Consider the following 20,800-nt stretch of genomic DNA (forward strand, 5'->3'; position numbering starts at 1 on the left):
TCCCACACATTTTGGACAGAGGGGCTTCCAGAGATCTTTCAAAGTGTAATTTCTGCTTTTAATGAGAAATTACATATCCAGCCAGATTCTAATCAACCCAATCAATATTCTGCCTCTGATAGGAACACTGAGGAAAACTTAAGAATATACTCCAAAGTCCTTTGCTTCCAGTAATAAATTATTACAAATCTAGCACCAAGGAATCTAGATAAATCTTTCATGAAACTAGTTGTTTTTAGCTTATATCACTTCTCAGAGAAACAACTTCCAGGCATGTATAAAGCTGTACTGCCTTTTATTTTTTCCTAAAATACCACCTTTAGCCCTCTAAGAAGTGCTTCCCCATTAAGCCTATATACATTACTGCTTAATTTGTAAATGAGAATTTAATGTATCTTCCCTCACAGAGCCAGTTTCCTTGGTAAGGTCAGCACAATACTGATAAGAAAACCTATACTAGGCCCCTCAAAATGGGCGTCTGAGATTCTGGCTTAAAGCTCACCACAGATCTGGGTCCAATAATAAAATCCTCCTCAAATCTGGGAGCACTCAGCTCATTCCCGCCTTCTCAATCTTTTAAGTGCCTCCTTCCCATGCTCCTTCTTTTCCTTTCCCCAGTTCCTTGCAAAATCTTGTTCCAAAATGTCAGTCAACCATCAGCTAATGGGATCAGAAGTTGCTTCACAATCACAAAACCTCCTGTTCCCCAGCCCAGGGGCCCCCATTACCATCCTGTGTCCCAAGATGACCTCCAGCCCCCATGACATAAGAAGACATTTCAGAGCAGCTTTATAAACGGAGAAACTCATTTGTTATTTTTTCAAGGGACCAAGAAAAGAAAATGTTATGAACAAGGAAATTGTTGGTGGGTCACTGGCTGGGACACTGAAATTTGAACATTGAACAATTAATCTGAGGATAATATAAACAGGTTTCATTATACAGATTTTAGGAATATGATATGAATAGTCTGTTGTTTTGAATTCTAGAATATTCCTCCCCCTACTGTGCCCCCACTCTCACCCCCTCTTACCATGACTTGGCATTCTCTCTCTTACTACTCTACTCTGCTGGTTGTTTTCTCCATTTATGCCTGCTGTTGGGAGTGCAGATGAACTCTGAACTTGGTTTCATGTGGTTGCCTTGCCTACATTTATTCTGACATTTATTCTGCTTTCCTATTGTGTTGCTGACACACATTTTTAAGGGTTCCATTATGTTGGGGTTTTTTCCTTACTCTCTTCAGAAAAATGGATTTTTCAAAGGGATATTTAAAAAATCTTTTTGTTTAGAGAAATGTTTCTTTCTAGTTCTTTGTCCTGTTTCACAATTATAGCCATGTAATCCATAAGGAATCCATTAATGTGTAAGAGGCTTTGAAGCTGCTAGATGTGTATGTGTGTGTGTGTGTGTGTGTGCACGCACACTGTTTTTTTTCTCTTTCTCTCAGAATCTGGCTGCTGCCAACCACTGATTTAGGAATGTTTAGGGGTATATGCCAACTCAATAATCAAAATCATTTTGGTACTGGGAACCCAACCACAGTCTCTGTAGACCAGTGGAATTTATTGCTTGCTCCAGTATTAAGTAATAGTACCAACAACATTTTTAATAAAGAAGAGTCTGATAAGATGTGAAAGAATGTCAGGATAATTCATTTTGATCATAAAATAATGTTTGTTTTGAATTGAAATACTAAAGGTACAAATAGCCTGATAGTCTGTGACTTCCTTCCCTTGACCTGGTATAGGAATATGATTCATAGCTTACTTCAGGATTGAGGCTCCATACAAAGTGCTGATTTGCTGCTACATATACATCCCTATTTTCATTCCACAAATATCAGTATCTAGTACTGATTATGGGCCAAGCACTGGCCAAGGCATTGGGACTGCAGTGGTGAACAGGATAAACACAATTCCTGCCACATGGCACTTTCTGAAGGAAGATATCTTGGCTGCATAGATTACTTGCTGTTAGGACATTTGAGGCACATGCATAAGAAAGTAATAGTGAAGCTAGAGTCCTACTGAACTGTGTTCTGACCCAGACTATACCACTTCAAGCTGTTTTATCTTGAACAATTTAGGTGGCCTCACTTCAGATTCTAAATTCCAATAGAACTTACATCGTTGGGTTATTGGTGAGGGTTAAGTGAAAAAAATCTTTGTACAGCTTTTAGCAAAGTGCCTGGTTAATAACCAGTAGTAGTATTAGTGGTGGTGGTAATACATGAGAGCCACACTGGCCTTCAGCAAGGTAAGTTTCTTCATTCTTGACACAGCAATTCATGGGACCAGCCATCACTGGAAAGTCACAGATCCAGCCCACTCTGGAGTCTCTTCAATTCGAGGGAGAGAAAAAGAAAGGAAGTGTTGCCCAATGCTCAGAACCACATCCTTTGCTTCTAAAACTACAGTTCCTCTTACTGCTCACAGAAGGAAATACAGCTCCTTCCTCCCCAGGAGGGTAGTTGCCAGCTCCACTGTGGTGAGGATCCTTCACACTACCTGAGCCCTGACATCTCAGACCCCATAAGGTGCAACACCCCTCATCATCCCTGAGACCTACCACCAGGGACTGTGCCAGTGGAAGCCCACCATGCTATGGTATAGAGTCTTCCCACCCACTCTGCCTCTTCTGTTTCAGCAGGATCCCCATCCTGCTCCATATTCAGCCTAAAACAGTAGATCTAGAACTTCCAAGGTTGCTGGGATCTTCAGGGCTCACAAAAAAACCATCTTTCTGATGGGTCCTGGATTGTTTTTCCCTTTGGGACAGCCCTGATTTCAAATACTTATCTCCAAAAGAGCACTCAACAGTTATCATATGGCTGCCATGTGCCCTGATGTTTCAGCTGAGACAACATGATTACCATACCTAACCAGATCTCTTCCAGAATAGTCACAAGGTTCTCCTGGGCACAATGGGCGTTACTCTGCCCAAGATATGATGCAGGGGAAAAAAATCTGTGTCCTGGTTCTTCTCTTCCTGTGCCTCTTCAGAAGTTATGTCTTCTACCCAGCAGGAGAGAGAAGTTTTCTTGGTTTCCATCCTAGGGATCTAGGTGAGAAAAGAAACTAGAGGGTATTATGCTAAGCAAAATAAGTCAAACAGAGTAAGACAAGTATCATATGATCTCACTGATATGAGGAATTTGAGAAAAAAGGCAGAGGATTATAGGGGAAGGGAGGGAAAAATGAAACAAGACAAAACCAGAGAGGGAGACAAACCATAAGAGACTCTTAATCTCTCAGAATCTCTCAGAAACAAACTGAGGGTTGCTGGAATGGAGGGGGGTGGGAGGGATGGGGTGGCTGGGTGATGGACATTGGGGAGGGTATGTGCTATGGTGAGCGCTGCGAATTGTGTAAGACTGATGAATCACAGACCTGTACCCCTGAAACAAATAATACATTACATGTTAATAAAAATAAAAATAAATAAATAAATAAATAGAACCTAGGTGCAAAAAATAACCCACTGTACCCAATCTGCTCACTCCCTTCTCTATGAAGAGGGCAGTCACAGAAAATTTCCCCAGATCCTGCCCAGCTCATCTATCTCTAAGGGAGCTTACCATAGCTAGTATGTGGGAGGAGAACAAATTTAAATGAAATAAACATGAACCTGCTCATAACAATAATAGTGCTATTAATCCAACACTTACTGAGTGCCCAATTAACTACGTGGTGCCGTGGGAGAAACAAATCCCAGCCACCCTCTTGGTAATTTAGCAAGATGCTGGCTTAGCAGTTCTGCGCTAGCTTGAGGGAAGAACAGGCTGATGCCAGAGGCTAATCTCTAGAGGCTCTGTCTTCAAACAAGACTGTTTCCTCAACCAGGAAATTTCCTGTATCACAGAGTATGCCATATGTTCTCTGACATCCTTTTCTTATAAATCCATAGAGCAGTACAGGGCAGAGTCCTTTCCCTGGAGCCCTTTCCTGGGGACATCCCCCTGTGGTAAGTCAAGCACACATCTCTCTGTCAGATGATGGCAGCCAGGGGAGCCATCAGTTCTGGGGCCTCTTCTGTGGAAGCTTCCCCAGTAAACTATACTTCACTTTCTGCATGTCACTAGTAAGGCGTGTTTCTCTGCTGCTTTGTCATGACAGCATCAGACCCCAGGAAATTAGCCAGTGTGCAGGTGTGAAGAACTCAAGGTCTCTGTACACAAGTAGTTAACAGTTTCATGGAAAAGAACTCGAAGGCGATAATAAATGCAGTACGTTTATAGACACTTGAGGTAAGAAGGAACTTTGATAGGCTGTCACTGAATTGCCACTCTAGGCAACAGATTATAATCTTAACTAAAATGCATACTTCTGCCTAGATTAGCAAAGTCCTGGAGGGCCACTCATAAAGGGGACCGACACTGGTTCCTGGACCCTCACTTTCACTCTTCAGGGAAAAAAGAAGCCCCCACAGATGACTGTATCTGACAAGAACTTACACTAGGAACAAACCCAAAATGAGGAGATATTCACTAATAATAATAAATAATATTATTAATAATAATAAAATTCACTAATAATTTTTGTGGAGAATAAACCAACCACTCTTTATTCACATTGATTCATTTAAGAAAGTTAACAGAAAATATATATCTATATTAACCACAATATATTTATACCCACAGGTAATGTTTCAACATAAGCAACCACTCCAAGTGCATGGAAACATGGCCATTGGCCCTTTGAAGTGAGATGGCAAACCTAGGGAAATACTCAGGCTGGGACTGCTGTGTTCAGATTAGGCCTTACACATGAGTGCAGGGCTGGAGGGGGGTGGGCATGCTAAACTCAGGCTTATACACCTTAGTCTGTTTGTGTGGGTGTAAGCACCCAGAGGAAGGGTGCCATACCTTTCTTCCACACACAGACACTATCCATCCACAAAGCCTAAAGGAGTTCACTTTTCTTCATTCATCTGCCTGAAAGGGCTCCTTTTTATAAATGGTATAATTTTTTTTAAGATTTTATTTATTCGACAGAGAGAGAGACAGCGAGAGAGGGAACACAAGCACGGGGAGTGGGAAAGGGAGAAGCAGGCTTTCCACTGAGCAGGGATCCCGATGCGGGGCTCAATCCCAGGGTCCTGGGATCATGACTTGAGTCGAAGGCAGTTTCTTAACAAACTGAGCCACCCAGGTGCCCTATAAATGGTATAATTTGTATGTGCTAGCAGGTGTCTCACCTTTCCTCAAAGCCTTTCAGGACTTGAGAGTTCTAAGGGCAAGTGGGGTACAGGGGACCTGACTACTAATAGCTTGAACCATCCATCCCCATTTGGAAATGACAACTTCATAAAGACCTTGGATTTTTGGACTCTGGTCTTCTCCCAGTGGGTAAACAGGGAGCTTTAGAGAATAATTTGTCCTGCTCATCAAGCTGTTTTTTTTTTAACTGAATCTTTTTGAGATAATTGTAGATTCACAAGCAGTTGTAAGAAATACAGAGAGATATACTATGTACACTTTACCAAGATTTAATTATTTAAACCAACATTTGTTGAACACTTTTTCTGTACCAGCCATCAGGACAACAAAGATGCTTGAAATGGGATCCCTGGGCTTCTGTGCCTTTAAGTTTTCATGATGAAGACAGACAAAAAATATCTCTTTAATGAAATTCATTGTGCAAACTGCCAAGAGGGAAGTGAGCATGTTGGAGGAAGAGTCCTGGGCAGTGCCTTGGGGAATGAGTAGAAGTTTTTCAAGAGAAATGGGTGTTGGAGAGGCAATCTGGGCAGAGAAAACAGCACGGGCAAAGGCTCAGAAGTATGAAATAGCATGGTGTGTGCTGGGAGCCATTCAAGTAATTCAGCATGTATTGGAACAAAAAATTCAAGGAAGAGAGTTCAGAGGCATCTGGGGAATGAGAAGGGAATGTTGTGTGATCCTGGCCTCCCACATTCTATGCTGGGGAAATGAAAAACAGATGGGAAATATGCTCCCAAACATGGCCCAAGCATGGCTTTCAGAGAAGCAGGAGAGAATCTTGTTCCGGTTTGAGGAACAAGAGCACTCGTTTCCAATTTTTGGACTATGGTCCTCATTTCCAATTTTTGGACTATGGCCCACTTCCTTCTGTGACCATCACCCAAGGCCAAGGGCAGGAGGTCTAGCTCATATCTTTCCTCTTCTGCACAAGGGTGGCAATTGGAATGAAACAGAGTGCCCCCCTCTACCAATCTGGGCTACCACACGGGGCAAGGCACCCTCAGCTCCCACCTGGCATGAAGTTTACCCAGAAGTCCTGTAAGGGCCCAGTGAAGGACACAGAAGGAAGGCCCTGACTGAGCTGAGAAACAGCAGACCTGGAGCATTCTAGCCACAGCTGTCCACAGAAGGTGCCAGTAGAGCAAGGAGTAACCAGATACACAGGGAAATAATTTCCTCAAAGACAGTGAAGATCCAAGGAGTAGCATGGGATCTGAGTTCCCACCTGCTCACCTCCACAGTCACACAATAAGCAAATGTTTGTATTTACATGTATACGTTCTGGAGGAGAAGACAGGGAGGGCATACTGAGGTATTTAAATCTAAGCTTCCTTATTACTCAGCAGGATGGGGCTCCTAAGGAAGATTATGTAGTTTATAGAAAAATAAGTCACATTTTCCTTGAATGAATGAGTATATTGTGTGTAAATGATCAACCCCTCTATATATAGCTTATGAAACCCCCAGTAGGGTTTTGGATGAAACAATTCTATTTTAATGTGGAATGATAAGGATTCTGTGCTGGTTGGTGACTTCTGAATAATGCCATTCTCTCTGCCACAGCTAAAATATTCTCTTACCAAAGAAGAGATGAGCTACTTTTTCACCTGTCCTTGCATCCAAAAACATGGCAATCCTGGTACATCCCCAGAAAATGGGGATGTGGCCTTTATACGAGGACTGGGGCAGTTTTGGATCTGTGAACTGGTTTGTTGCAGAACAACCTGGTTTGTAGTATTCCACCCTGTAAGTGAAAGGGAAGGCGAAAGATAAAGAAGAAAGCAGTATTGTGTGTAGGTAGAACTTGGAATTTGGTGGTTTATGAGCCACTGATGGCCAATTTTCAGATTTTTTTTTCTTAAAAAAAGAATATTCCCAAGTTTGCTGTGTTTACAAAACAAATCTCAGCAACTTGAAACAATAATGGTTATTTCTTCTTGATGCTGTCTGGAGGCTGAGATGGGCTCTGGTTTTCACCAAGTGCGGTGAGTAAGAGAAACTTACACTTCCAGCTGTGTGTCTCCCTTTATCCTCACACCACCACCATACTCACAACACTTCTGATAACAGATGTGTGAGGGTCTTCTTGTACCAAGAAATTCTGTGACACCAGCTGGGTGTCCTACAGTTCAACTCAACTCTGAAACTACCTACCTAGAGACAGCATCAGATTCCACAGGTTAATGGTTCAGTCCCACAAGACAGCCACCAGCACCACCGCTGTAGATGCCAACACAAGTCCAGGTCATCACCTGTGCTCCTGACCAACCAGCTAGAGGTCAGAGGTTCCCACGACACCCACCTCAGGTTTGATTAATTTGCTAGAGTGGCTCACAGAACTCAGGAAAACAGTTTCCTTACTGTTTACTGGTTTATTATAAAAGGATATGATAAAGAATACAGGTGAACATTCAGATAGAAGACTTACATAGAGTAAGGTAGAGGGAAGGAGCATGGAGCTTCCATGCTCTCTCTGGGCATGCTACTCTCCCAGCACCTCCAAGTGTTCACCAATCCAGAAGCTCTCTGAACCCCCATAATTTCAATATTTTTATGGAAGCTTCATCATCTAGACATGATCAATCATTAACTCCATTCCTAGTCCCTCTCCCTTCTTCCAAGCTTCTAATCATGGCTTCGTCTTTCTGGTGACCAGCCTGCAACTAAAAGTCACCTCATAGAACAAAGACACTGCTGTCACCCAGGAAATTCCAAGAGATTTGGGAGCTCTGTGTCAGGATAAGGGGTCAAAGACCAAATACTGGAACAAAAGATGCTGCTACTGCTTTGATCACTTAGAGTATTGTAAGAGTTTTAGGTGTTCTTTGCCAGGAACCAGGGGCAATATACATTTTTTTTATTATCTCATACCCTGGGCTCTGCTCTGTCTTCTTATTTCAGGACACAGGCCAAAAGAGCAGTCCCTACATGGGACATACCTGAAAAGAGCAGAGAACCGGCCAAGCCTTAAGATGAGTCTTATACCTTCTGTTCCAACATGATGAATGCCATATTTACTCACATTTCATTGGCCAAAGCATATCACATAGCCAAACCCAATGAGGTAAGGACATAAAATCTTCCCATAGGAGGTACAGTAAATCACCTGACAATGGACAGGGTTGAGTGACCAGTGACTGAAAAAAATACTATTATCTAGCATGATAATAAACACTGATTATAAATAAAATGGAAAACATGGGAAAGAAGAAAATAAAAATTACCTGTAATTCCATTGTTAACACTGATGTATTTCCTTCCAGGCTATGTCTGCATTTTGCTTGTTTTGACAAATTTAGGATTATAAAAGTATATACCTACTTTATAAGCTGCTGGTTGATATAGAATTATATAATGAACACTTCCCCACATGAAAACTCATTCTTTTAAAATATCACTTTAATTCCTACACAATTTTTGTATTAGTTTGGATAGACCAGGTTTTGTAACAATAACAAAAAAACTCAACTTTGTTGCATGGCCTCAAGCCACAAAGGTTTATTTCTTTTCTTTTTTTTATTTTCAATTAGCCAACATATAGTACATGATTAGCTTTTGATGTGTTCAACAATTCATCAGTTGTGTATAACACTGAATGCTCGTCACAATCATAAAGGTTTATTCCTTATTCAAGCCTCATGTCCAGTGCAATTTGGCATGGCAATTCTGCTTATCTTGATCATTTTGGAACCAAACCAGAAAGATCAGCTACCATCTCAAATGTATCTGGCTAGTGTGTAAGACGGGAAGGAGAAAATAGGAAAGCATGCATTGGTTGTTAGAGCTTCTGTCCCCAAATTTTCACATTTTATTAGCCAAATCAAGTCATGTGGTGTGACTTTTTTTTTCCCAATGGACACAATATTTTGCAGATCCTCCAATCAAGAGGTTGAGTCTATTTCTCTATCCCTTGACTCAGCTTGGCCATATGACTTACTTTGGCTAAAGGGACAGTAGTAGCAAAAGTAAGTAAAGGCTTAAAATGTCCTTGTGCATTGAGGCTTGTTTCTCTTAATGCTTTTAGAGCCACCCAAGATTGACATAGAGGATGACAGATCACATGGAGAGAGAGGCCATGCTGTTCCATTTGTTTCAGCTATCCCACATAGGTAAGGAATGTCATTCTCAACCATCAAGTTCCAGCCAGCCTAGACCCGAAGAACCATCCAGCCAATTCACACATTTTGGGAACTTTTTAAGCCACTAAATTTTGAGGTGGTGTGTATACCATAAGAGCTGACTTATACATATCTATATCTAATTTCATCTGGGAGAGAGACATGATATTTTTAAAAAGTCTTATTGACCACTTCAATATGAAATCTTATGGATGTGCCATCATGTATTTAACCAGTTTCTTATCACATTGTTACCTAAATCATTATATCATATTCATTATAACTATAAATAACACTACCGTGAACATCTTTGTGTATACATTTTTACCCAAGTTTCTGATTATTTCATCATAACATTGGTGGAAGAAGAACTGCTGTCAAAATTTAAGCCTCTTAATGACCAAATTATGAGCCAAAAGGATGATACTAATTTATAGATCCACTGAAAGTACATAAGCATACCCATTTCTCTTCACTCTTATTCAACATCTAAGTGTGAGCTTTTAAAAGCATCTTTGCTAATCTAATAAGAGAAAAGTCTCATTTAAATTTTAATTTCCTTGAAAATTGAGATCCCTTTGTCTTATATATATTGTTAACAGCCAATAATTCTTACATAATACTCAGTGTATATGATAACATTTCCTTATTTTTCTATATTAAATTAAATCCAACTTCAGTGTCCCACAGGACAAAATTGGCAGAAAGCTCAACATCAGGTATTTTTTCCAGTTTCTTTTCCCTCTCTTAGATGGTGAGGAACCTGGAGCCCTGAATGGATATTATAAAGGTGGTGGGGCTCTGTGCTGGTACTTCATCTCCCTCCAAGCTAGGTGCAGGGGAAACTTTATGAAGGGGTGAGACCATCTGGGTTTCCACAACCTTGAAGGTAATGTTCAGTTTTCACATTTAGACATACCTTATTCAGGTCCATCTACCTCAGAGGCATTAGAGTGGGTGCAAGTCCCCTCCTGCTCAAATCTTTAAGCACCTGTTGCTGCCCAATATCATATTCTGCCAGCACCACAGGAAGGCAGGATGCAGAACTCCAGTTCCCTTTATTTGGCAGAGTTATAATTTGAGAAAGCTTGTGTGGCATGTGCGGGTGGGGAGGTGATGAAGGTGGCTGGGAGGACAAGAGGTTATATGTACATATTACATAATATTTTTCCCAAAGGAATGAGCAGATATCTCAGAAGACAATGTAACTGTTAGAAGCAAAATATAAATGTCAAGTCTAAGAAATTACATATAGAAGTATTGAACCATAAATCATCATATTTCTTCTATAGTTAAGAAAAAAAATCACAATAATTTTAGTGAGTTAGAAAAGAAATGTAAAGTCAGACTATGAACAGACTTGTGAACTTCATGAACAGACTTACTATCAAGGCCCTCTATATCTACACCTCCCATCCCCACTATTTTTTCATACCCTGCTCTTTGAAAAAGCTTCATTTCCACCAGATGTCATAGGACATAGCTTCTGTCAGTTAATGAACTGACAACAGTTCTCATCATTTGGGGTGGTGGGGTAGATCCCCAAACCCAGTCACATTCCTTTTCCTCCAAGGAACATATAGTCCTATCTACAACACCTTTTCAGGTAAAGCAGCTGAGTGACAAAGCAAAGTCCTCATGAGACCCACTAACTGAGCACCCATTGATTTATGTGCTCCTATGTCATGGTGGTCAGTTGGTGAGAGGGCATTGCCTGCATCTAAGACAAATGAAGAACTTGCAAGAAAACACACAAAGGCTGCTGGTGCCAAACACGTTATGAGGCAACATTTGCCAATGCAATCTGTGTGTTGTGTCTTCTATAAAAGAATGTCAGCAAAGGAAGGAAATGGAAACCATTCCACAATGTGGGCAACCTCTCCTTGCTCACATATGCTAGAGCTGGGACAGTAGATACAAAAGTGGACTGGGGCGGGGGGTGCCTGAGAAGGAAGACTGGAAAAGGTGTCAGCTCTCGTACTTAGAATTTGTTGCTAGAAAACAGAAGAGCTGTTCGATTGGCCCCCCACAGAACTGTTTAACTCCTCTAAGTCTACCTGGAGTTTTTTGATGTAGTTGCTCCACCATAAAATTTCATATCTCCTTAAGATTCAACTTCAGCTAAAGACCCTGAAGAAACAGTGCCTCCTTCCAAAGAACTGAAGAGTCGAGAAGCTTCTAGGTTCAACTGGCCAGTGTCTAAACTGACAACCTGTTCTTCAGCCTGAGGGATGATAAAACTTCACGGACTGGGAGAGAATTCCACGTCAAGAATGTCTGCTTCTGAGAGTTAGCTCTGATTGCCCTCATCCCCATTAACAAAAACAGATGTGTGCTCATGAGCAGAGTAAACATTCAAGGTCAATGTATGTTCCTCTCTGCCAATCTAGTTTGGCACTTCAATATGAGCAAATAGTCTATGAAGCAGAGTGGAACTTTTCTGTAACACTTGTGTCAAGTGATGGGACTCACATCTGTGTATTAGGTTAACTGTTATATTAAATATCTATGGAAGAGACTTTTTCTGTTTCATGGGGAATGATTTGAGCTTTGATAAATCTACTGACATGGAATAGTTATTCTCTACCAGAGAAACAAGAGAGTATGATATTTGAGAGCCCAAGTTTCAATCCTGGTTCTATTGCTTACTATCTATGTAACCTTGTGCAAGTCATTTAACTTCAGTTTCTATCTCTAAAATGGAAGTTTTAATAGCATGTATCTCCTACCTTGTCAGCACTAAGCATGCAAAATGTGAGCTCATGCTAGGATTATTCCACAGCACCAGAGGAAGTAGAATCCAAGAAGCCTGGATACCTAAACTTGTCTTCATTCTTTCTTCAAATATGTACTGAGTACCTACAATGTGCTGGTAGAAATAGAGCAGTGATGATGAAAGATGTAACTCAATGCCATCATGGAGTTTATGGTTTCCTGGTTCATCTGCCACTCTGGATGTGAGCCTTCCATATAACTCAGCACCCTGAGCATGGTGTTTCTCAGAGTAATTTGAACATAAGAATTACCTGGCATACTTGTGAAAACACAGATTCTAAGACCTCATCCTGCTGAATATCCTAGGAAGATTCTGACTTCCTTTTCCTCACTGGCAAAATAGGGAGCAAAGCAACCCTTACCACAATCTTACTGTGCATTCGAAGAGAAAGAGCGTATGGGAACAGGCTCTGGAACCCATGAAGTTACTTTCCAGTGTGTGGCATCCAGGCTCTCTCTGGAGGTTCAGGGAAGCCAGCCAAGGGCCACTCAGCCTCTGTTCTATCTCAGTGTCCTCTTACCCCACCTCCTCTCTCTGCACTCTCTGGAGACATGAATCAAAAGCTACCTAGCCCCATTTTAACCTAATGAGCTAATGGATCTCAGACTGAAAACAGCCTCAAGTCCACCACCAAGGTGGACACCTGTATTATATTCTAGGAGCGCCTATTATAAGGCTTCAGAGGGCCATTCAGTGGCCATAACTGGTGGTTTTCAGGAGACAGCCCTGCCTTCCCTTGCCACCTGCTGAAATTTAAGATTAACCCAAAGATTAGAGTAGTGAACAGTAGAGTCTTAGTAAGTTCTCCTCACCCAGCCCCTGTCCACCTCTCCAGCTTTATCTCCCCCTCCTCCATACCATCCATCTAACCTCTGACTACCTCTTCCCTTCTTTCAGTAATAAAATCCTCCAGTTTAACTGACCACAAAGCCATCTAGAATAATGACTACATTTTTCAGCCCCCTTGCTACTGTGATCAATGGAAAGTAAGCAGAAATGTCAAATGGCCGCAACTGGGAACAGTCCTCCGTTAATAACTGGCATGTGTTTGATCCCTTTTCTCTCCTATCCTGCTGCTTGGAATGTATATGTAATGGTTAAAGCTCTAGCATCTATTTTGAATGTTGGAAACAGGACTACCCATCAGGAGAACTGGAATAGAGAAGGAGCCTGGAGCCCTGAACAGTGTGTGGAGCCAAGCCTCTAATCTGGTCTTGATTTATCAACCTCTAGACTCTTACATAAGAGAAAAACAAACTTCTATCTATGTTAAGCCACTGTTACACTGGGTTTCTGCTACTCATATCCAAAATGAGTCCTATCTGATAAAGTGCTCAGGAGCTGGATTCTGGAATTAGACTGCCTAGGTTCTATCACTTATGAGCTCATAGAAACAGGTAATTTGCTTCACTTCCTTGCTCCAGCTGTAAAATGAGAATGTTAAAGAGAGCATCTACCTTCTAGGTAAGAATGAGCCAATACACATGAGACTTGAAATATGTAAAGCCTGGCACATAGTAAATGTCTAGAATAAAGGTATGCCCCAAAGTAGCAAGATTGAAGTTTATTCTTCTCTTGAATCAGGCATAGGCATTTTTAGTGCTGAAGCAATGGCAATAGTGCTAATAATAATATCTCTAAAATGTTTGCAGAGCACTTCGTAGGAATCTTTTCAATATCTCTATGAGTTACGTATTATTACTTGCATTCCACAGAGAAGAAAATGGAAGTCTAGAGAAGTTTACTAACATGTGAAGATCACATAGCTACTAAGGGGCTGTGACAGGATTCACCCCCAGGTCTCTAACCTCCAGATTCCCTTCATTTTCCACAAAGCTTAAGTGTAAGTTGTTGTAATGCTACACATTCCTATCATGCCCTGAATATGTAATTTTTGCTGAGGGACTGCCAGGCTAAATTTTTCTATTTGTAAAGAATCAAAACAAGTGCCCAAATTCCCTGTGTAAGAAACTCTGTTTTCTGGTCCCTGGCAGCCATAAGCCCTTGTATGTGATCACCAAAAAAAAAAACAAAACAGCCCTAGAACATACTTTGAAAAAAGGGATCCGACCAGATCTCAGCTCAGCAATGGGAGTAGAGGAAAAGACTTGATCCACCTTGACTGTAATCTGGTTAACGGGGCCTGATTCTGAGTGATATTTCAGGCTCATCCTAAAAGGGGCCAAAGAAAAGTCGAGCATCTGGGGCAGGGGTGAGGATCCATGACAGTGCATGTGTTTTGAATTGGAGATTCTTTTAACAGAAGCAATTTGGAAGCAGGACTGGAAGCTGCTGCTAACTGGAACGTTGTAGCCATTTTCCATGTTCCCTGAGGGCAAGGCCAGTAGTTCTCATTGCATTTACGGGTATTTAAGTTAGATGCTAGGAAGAATTTGCTCACTCTTATGATTGTGAAAGGCAGACACAAATGTGGCTCTAGAATATTTTTATCTGTGCAGGTTTGAAAGAGGTCTAGGAAAAAAATCTTTCACACATAGAGGGTATGGACTGAGCCTCACCCTAGTGAGGTGAGCGCAAACAGTAAATGTGTAATGGTTCTGAGCAGTGAACACAGACCTGAGTTCAAATCCTAGCTTATAAATTCAGTGATCTGGGCCCACCACCTCAACCACTTGGATACTCTTCCTCCCCTCTCTATAAAAAGAGGATCACAGGATGCCTACCTCTAAGAGTGACTATGAGGTTGAAAAAAAAAATATGTCCAACAATATGGGAGTTGTTAAATACATATTCATTTCATCCTTTTCTCATGAAACTTTTCCTCTTCTTGACTTTATGATTCAGTACTTCCCGGAATTCTCAGGCACTAGAAATTTTCCAAAGAGCTTAAACTGCTTAATTAACTTCTGAGCTCTTCCCAGCATCTTTCTGAGAGAGGTGAGTAGCAGAGATGGATCAGAAATCAGACAGACAACTGGGCTTTGCTTTCTGGCCCAGCAGCATCCCCTCAAAGCCATTTCCCCCCCCTGTTCTCATGGAGCAAGAATGGCATTGTCACAAACAAGACGCTCCGCCAGTATATAGAATCAGTGTGGCATGTGGCCATTGCTTGTGCACCTTGCTGCCTGCAAATATGAGGGCCTGAAATCTTCTAAAATGTTGGGACTGGGGTCCAACAAGCGGTCGTGGGAAGAGCAGGCTTTGGCTGCTGCATGGCCTTGAGCCTCAGGTCCCCTCAAGTACACAAGTTAAGGATGAGATGAAGTGAATGCTGAAAACTCTCTCTAAGCTCAACATTCCTCTGAGCTGGGATGTAGAGAATTTCTTTAGGGTGAAAAGTGATTTCTCGGTCCTCTGTTCCTTTCTGTAGGCTATACTCCCGAATCGTGCTTATACTTTCTCTTGAAGAAAACGTTTTTTAAGTCTATGTAAAATTTCTTTCCTTAGTGGGGGGGGCTCCTTGTAGGGGCAGCATGGGGGGAAGCGAGGAATTAACAATGATGGAGGAGGGAGGAAAAGTGACAATATCTTAGAATGGGTCATTCCAATCTCTTGTGTTTGCCTGGGTTAGGGAGGCCTGCCTGCCTTGTTCTACTTCACAGGAAAATGACAAAAATGAGTGGGAAAAAGTTATGTATCTCCATTTTGCCCGCAAGCCTTTTATAGTCTGCTACATCATTAAAAAGTCTTACTGCGTAAGCCTTACACCCAAAGTTTAGAGAGAAAATATAAATTGAAAAGAAATTACATCCTAAAAAAGTTTATTCTTTTCTTCACCTATATAATTTTTTATTTTAAAATGAGAGAATTGATAAAGGAAAGAATTCCTTTTTCAACTCGGAGGCTCTATGTTTTAGTCCAATAACTTCCACTGTCAAGTATAACTGCTCCAAAATGAACACAACCAATGACAAGCAGTTGGAAAGAGTTGCCTTATATGATTTGTCTCTAAAGGTAAAGGACACACATGCAGTGTTATCTATCCTGATTCAATCCCAATATTTCCTCCGAAGGGGGGAGAGAGACAGAGACAGACCCACAGAGAGAGAAAGACCCCAAAGGGAGAGGAATTGGCTCTCACTAGCTTTCTGTTCAGCTGGAAAGGGAATCAGGGCTTGTTGCTACAACTTCAGTTGGCCCTTCCTTGCGGCGTTTGTGGAGAGGTGACCGTTACTGCAGTCCACTAGTGCCCCCTACTGTCCACTTCAGGAAAATCACAGGGCAGCATGACCGGCTAAACGTGGATAGGTCATCTTAATAGCCTTTCAACTTTTCTGACAAAGAAATCTCAAAAACTTGAAACTGTGACTCGACCTTTAATTCATTGAGGGCAGTTTATACTCAAGTAAGATTATTGTTTTAGAGATTTATAGAATGTTAGGAAGGATCTTTAGAAACTATTTAGCCAATTGTTTTTTTTTTAACCTAAGTGTATTAGCTCTGAGATATTAGCAGCTATTGTGTGAAACCAAAGAGGCCAGGAAATGCTGAGTTAAATAAACATTAAGTAAACATTAAATAAGCAGGTTCTTTCCTGCTGGCCTACTCATATCCTTTAATATGGATTATGTGTCACCCAAGGGGAAATGCAATTTCCCATTAGCACTTGACAGAACAACTACTTTTTATATGAATTTCTTGTAAGGCCAATACTCCAGGAAACATATCTGGGTAGTGATAAACAAGTCTAAATGAAATATTCTACAAATTTGGAAACTGAATCCGAGAGAGGTGCCAGTGACTTGTGGTAGCAGAACCCCCAAGAGGATCCATCGGGAGGCTCTCAAACTCCCAGAGCTGCTTCTTCACCAGAGTGCCCCTCTCCTTAGAGTTGATCTTTAGCATTTCTGTTTGCATAAAGCATGCTTATTTGTGGAATGGGGAATGGCACTGCCTTTGGCCAAAGGTACTGGGAAAGTGAAGTAGGCTCCTTTCAAGTATGCTCCAACTCTTTGTGCTTCTGGTATTTTCAATTCAATTTCCCTTTGTCTCTTGTGAAGAACTTTATTGTTTCATAAAAACCCTATATTCACAGAACCTCTATATTCAACAAATACTTATGCACACAGCTTTGTGCTGGTTGGACAATGCAAAGAAGGACAACATAACACACCACATTGGTTAAGAGCAAAGGTTTGGACGTCAAATTCTGGTTCTGCCATATTCTGGCTGTGTATATTTGGACAAGTTACTTATTATCTTTAAGACTCAAGATATGGAAACAATCTCAGTGTCCATCAACAGATGAATGGACTAAGAAACTGGTGTGTGTGTGTGTGTGTGTGTGTGTGTGTACTGGAATATTGTCCAGTCTTGTAAATGTCAACATCTATGAACCCAGAAGAAATTATGCTAACTGAAATAAGCCGCACACAGAAAGAAAAAAAAAACTGAATGACATCACTTATAAAAATATTGAATGCATAGAAACAAAGAGTAGAATGATGGTTACCAGGGACGGGAGGTGGAAGAAATGGGAAGATGTCGGTCAAATGGTACAAATTTGCAGTTATATGAGATGAATACATATAGAGATCTAATGTACATCATGGTGACTATATCTAATAACACTATAATTAACACTCTAGAAATTTGCCGAGAGAGTAGATTTCAGGTGCTCGCATCACAGCAATAACAAAAAGTGGTAACTATGAGAGGAGAAGATACGTTAATTAGCTTGAAGGCAGTAATCACTTCACTATATACATGTGTATCAAATAATCATGTTATACAGTGTAAATATCTATAATTTTTATTTAAAAATCAATTTAACAAATAAACATAAGACTTAGACTCCCCATCTATAAAACACAGATTATACTAATACCTTCACAGGATTGTGTTGAGGATTAAAACGGCTAGCACAGTGCCAGCACATACAAGTATTCAAGGAATATTTGCTGCTATTATTGTTGTTGCTGTTATGATTATTGATATTATCTTGCTGTTATCCCCAAGGACTTAGTAGCTCAGTTGTAGAAAGGAAACAGCACATCCAAAAGCTTCAAATAACAATATAAGGGAATGGATCAGAGATAGCCACTGGGTTTCATGCCACGTGCCAACCCCAGGGCCTTTATTGGCTGCCTCACATTCTGTGTTGAGATGAATTCTGAAGTTCTTGCCGGCCTTGAGTGGAAGGAGCACCAATATCAATTAGGGATTTTTTCATGGGAAAGGGAGTGTGGATAAGAGCCTATACTTGGCATTCTTAGAATGAATGATAAAATGTCACGTATGGCAGGATAGAACAGTCGCTTCTGGTGGAGATAGGATTGCTTTACTTGGGGGATGGGTTTGATATGAATGAAAGGAAATGAAGTAAGGCAAGAAGAGGTATCTGGCACCAGGATTTTTCCTGAAAATGTGTTAAGGATAAAACGCACATGGCCATTTGGGTGGCAGTAAGTAGACCAGCCTGTCTAAAGAAAGGTCTGATGCTACAGATTAGTTCTACAAATATGGTAACCAGAGACACTGAGCCAGTGATCCAACATCAAATAAGCTGTCCCATTGTTCCCATAAATTTCTCTCATACACACTGGGACATGTGGCTAAATTTGAAGTTCAGAAAATGTGGACACCAGTAAGTCTTTAGTACCATCTTGTCTACCATGGCGCTATTTAAAGACTCCTTCCCTTTGCTTCTGAGGACCATCCTTTTGTGTTCAGTTCACAGCTGCTGTTCAAAACCCATCACTCTATGTGCACTTTACAGAGTTGTTACAAATGTCTTCCATCATGCACAGCTGGCTTTGCAACCCCAAGCATCTGAGATTCTCAACCAATGCACACACAGATTAAAAAGTCATTGAAAATGAAAATGAAGAATCAACTTACCAGAAACTGTAGCTGCCATGTATACCATGTGCCCCCTCTATACTCAGAACTGCACTACCCCTGGGGGCAGTGGCAGAAGGGCGGGTATCAAAAAGATATTTATCAGAACCACAAATAAGAATAGGAAGTTTTGAAAAATTCCTGTTTGTAAAACTTCATAATTTGGTCTAGTGTGACTTTATTCATCCATTCTTTTTTATGGAGTGTCTGCCACTAAGCAGGGACTTCTTTATTAGTTAGGACTTACGTGGTTACAAGCGACAGAGAGACCTAACTCAAACTCGTTTAAGCAAAGGAGGGGTTTGTTATAAGGGATAATGTGATGTCTGTGAAACCCAAAGACAGGACTGTGCCTGGGGCATGGGAACAACTGAAACCAGGAGCTCAAAACCATCAGAGTTCTTTTTTATTTTTGTCTCTGTGCTTCCATTCACTCTCTTCATTAGTTTCGTTCTTCGCTCTAGCTAGTGATCAGCTTTCTTCAAGTGGCGAAAAACATGGGGGCCAATAGCTCCCTAACTTAACAGTACATTTAATAACTTTGGTCACTAGGGGGAAAAAAAAAACAAAGCATAAAAAACAAAACCTATCTTAACATTCTTTCTGGTTCCAAGTTGAAAAATCCCAGGGAAGGATTCACTGAAGCAGTTGGAGTCAGGTAAACTCCAGAGAGTCATGAAACAACATGGCAAATCCTGTGGGAACCACAAAGATGAGGATAAGGAAAGGAAGGTTCTGGAAGAGAGGAGTGGGTTGAGGTGCTGGGCAAATAAGACAAAACGCCTGTGACATCTTCCCTTATTTATGCCATGCCAACTCCACTTAGCTATCAGTCAATTCCATTCATTTAATAAGCACCTATTTACTCATTTACTGAGTGTCTGCTATATGCTGGATACTGCACTAGATTTTAGGGATGAAAAGATGACCACGATGCCTCTTAGAGTGCTGGCATTCAGGGATACAAAGAAACATAAAATATATTTGGTTTAGGACCTCTAGGAACTTACCATATAACTGGGGAGGGAAGACTGTGTATTTGGAGAATAACCAAGTGTCAAGCTGTGTGCTATGGATGATGAGGCTAAAAAAAGGTAAGTGGGGTCAGTGAGGAACATTCAGGGGAAACAGCTTGGAGAGGGTGATACTTCGGCAGGGTCTTTAAAGGGGGAGGAAGTTTTTGTTTATGACCACATGTGTTTCAAGTGCAGGATTTTCACAACATCACACTAAGTGAGGCCCTCTGCTCATGGCTCTCTGCATCTGGAGGCCTTCTGGAATGCAGCCGTCAGCCAGTGGCCCTGTTCCTCTCTCAGAGACAGGACTACCACCCACAGCTCTTCTGATAGCCTTGTTTTTTTATTGCCATGGCTCATTGGATCAAAGCCTCTGAGTTTGATGCAAGTTCAGAATAATTCAAGGATTAACTCATCTCTCTGTGCTTGGGGAGCTACACAAGCAACATCTGGTACAGCCTGCAGAGGGATTCTTCACCCAAGGAGTTTCAAATTTCAACATGTGAGCCATCCTGCTGAATAACATCATCGACGGGAACAGCACTCAGAGACCTCATCTTGTAACAAGAGCTCTGTGTAACACCCCGCGGTCATGTTTTGCACACAATTATAATAAATGGTGCAAATTGTAACAGGTTCTTTATCATCTTGTTTCTTGCCAAAGGGACTGAATTCCACATTGATGGGGTTGAAATTCCCTTGTGGGTTTCCTCTGGGACCATTCCATAGCCCATCCTAGCACCATTAATAACACCCTTCCTGTGCATGGACAAGACCATAGGCTCACATTTTAATGTTGTCACAGGGAATTTCTTGGTCATTCCTTTTTTCAAATCCCATATATCACTTCCGCGTCTTCCCAGGC

General features: G+C 41.2%; 3 long non-coding RNA genes across 3 annotated transcripts in view; 2 read left to right on the forward strand and 1 right to left on the reverse strand.

Annotated features, from left to right (window-relative positions):
* Positions 1–11,851, forward strand: part of LOC141374081 (uncharacterized) — a 77,010-nt gene extending 65,159 nt beyond the window's left edge. Inside the window, exons 2-3 of the long non-coding RNA XR_012380641.1 lie at positions 9,249–9,333; positions 11,452–11,851. This is a non-coding gene — a long non-coding RNA (uncharacterized lncRNA). The remainder of the gene's footprint in view (positions 1–9,248; positions 9,334–11,451) is intronic.
* On the reverse strand, positions 1,582–12,182 carry LOC141374082 (uncharacterized). The gene is made up of 3 exons (XR_012380642.1): positions 12,072–12,182; positions 2,881–3,063; positions 1,582–2,341 (listed from the first exon to the last, which is right to left on the reverse strand). It is a non-coding gene; the product is annotated as an uncharacterized lncRNA (long non-coding RNA).
* Positions 12,183–13,519: 1,337 nt separating this feature from the next.
* LOC112831969 (uncharacterized) lies at positions 13,520–20,567 on the forward strand. The gene is made up of 2 exons (XR_003210277.2): positions 13,520–13,582; positions 20,126–20,567. It is a non-coding gene; the product is annotated as an uncharacterized lncRNA (long non-coding RNA).
* The last annotated feature ends 233 nt before the right edge of the window (positions 20,568–20,800 follow it).

Source organism: Callorhinus ursinus, unplaced genomic scaffold (assembly GCF_003265705.2).
Source record: "Callorhinus ursinus isolate GAN/ISIS: 27379988/994484 unplaced genomic scaffold, GSC_fseal_2.0 scaffold14, whole genome shotgun sequence".
Lineage (NCBI taxonomy): Eukaryota > Metazoa > Chordata > Mammalia > Carnivora > Otariidae > Callorhinus > Callorhinus ursinus.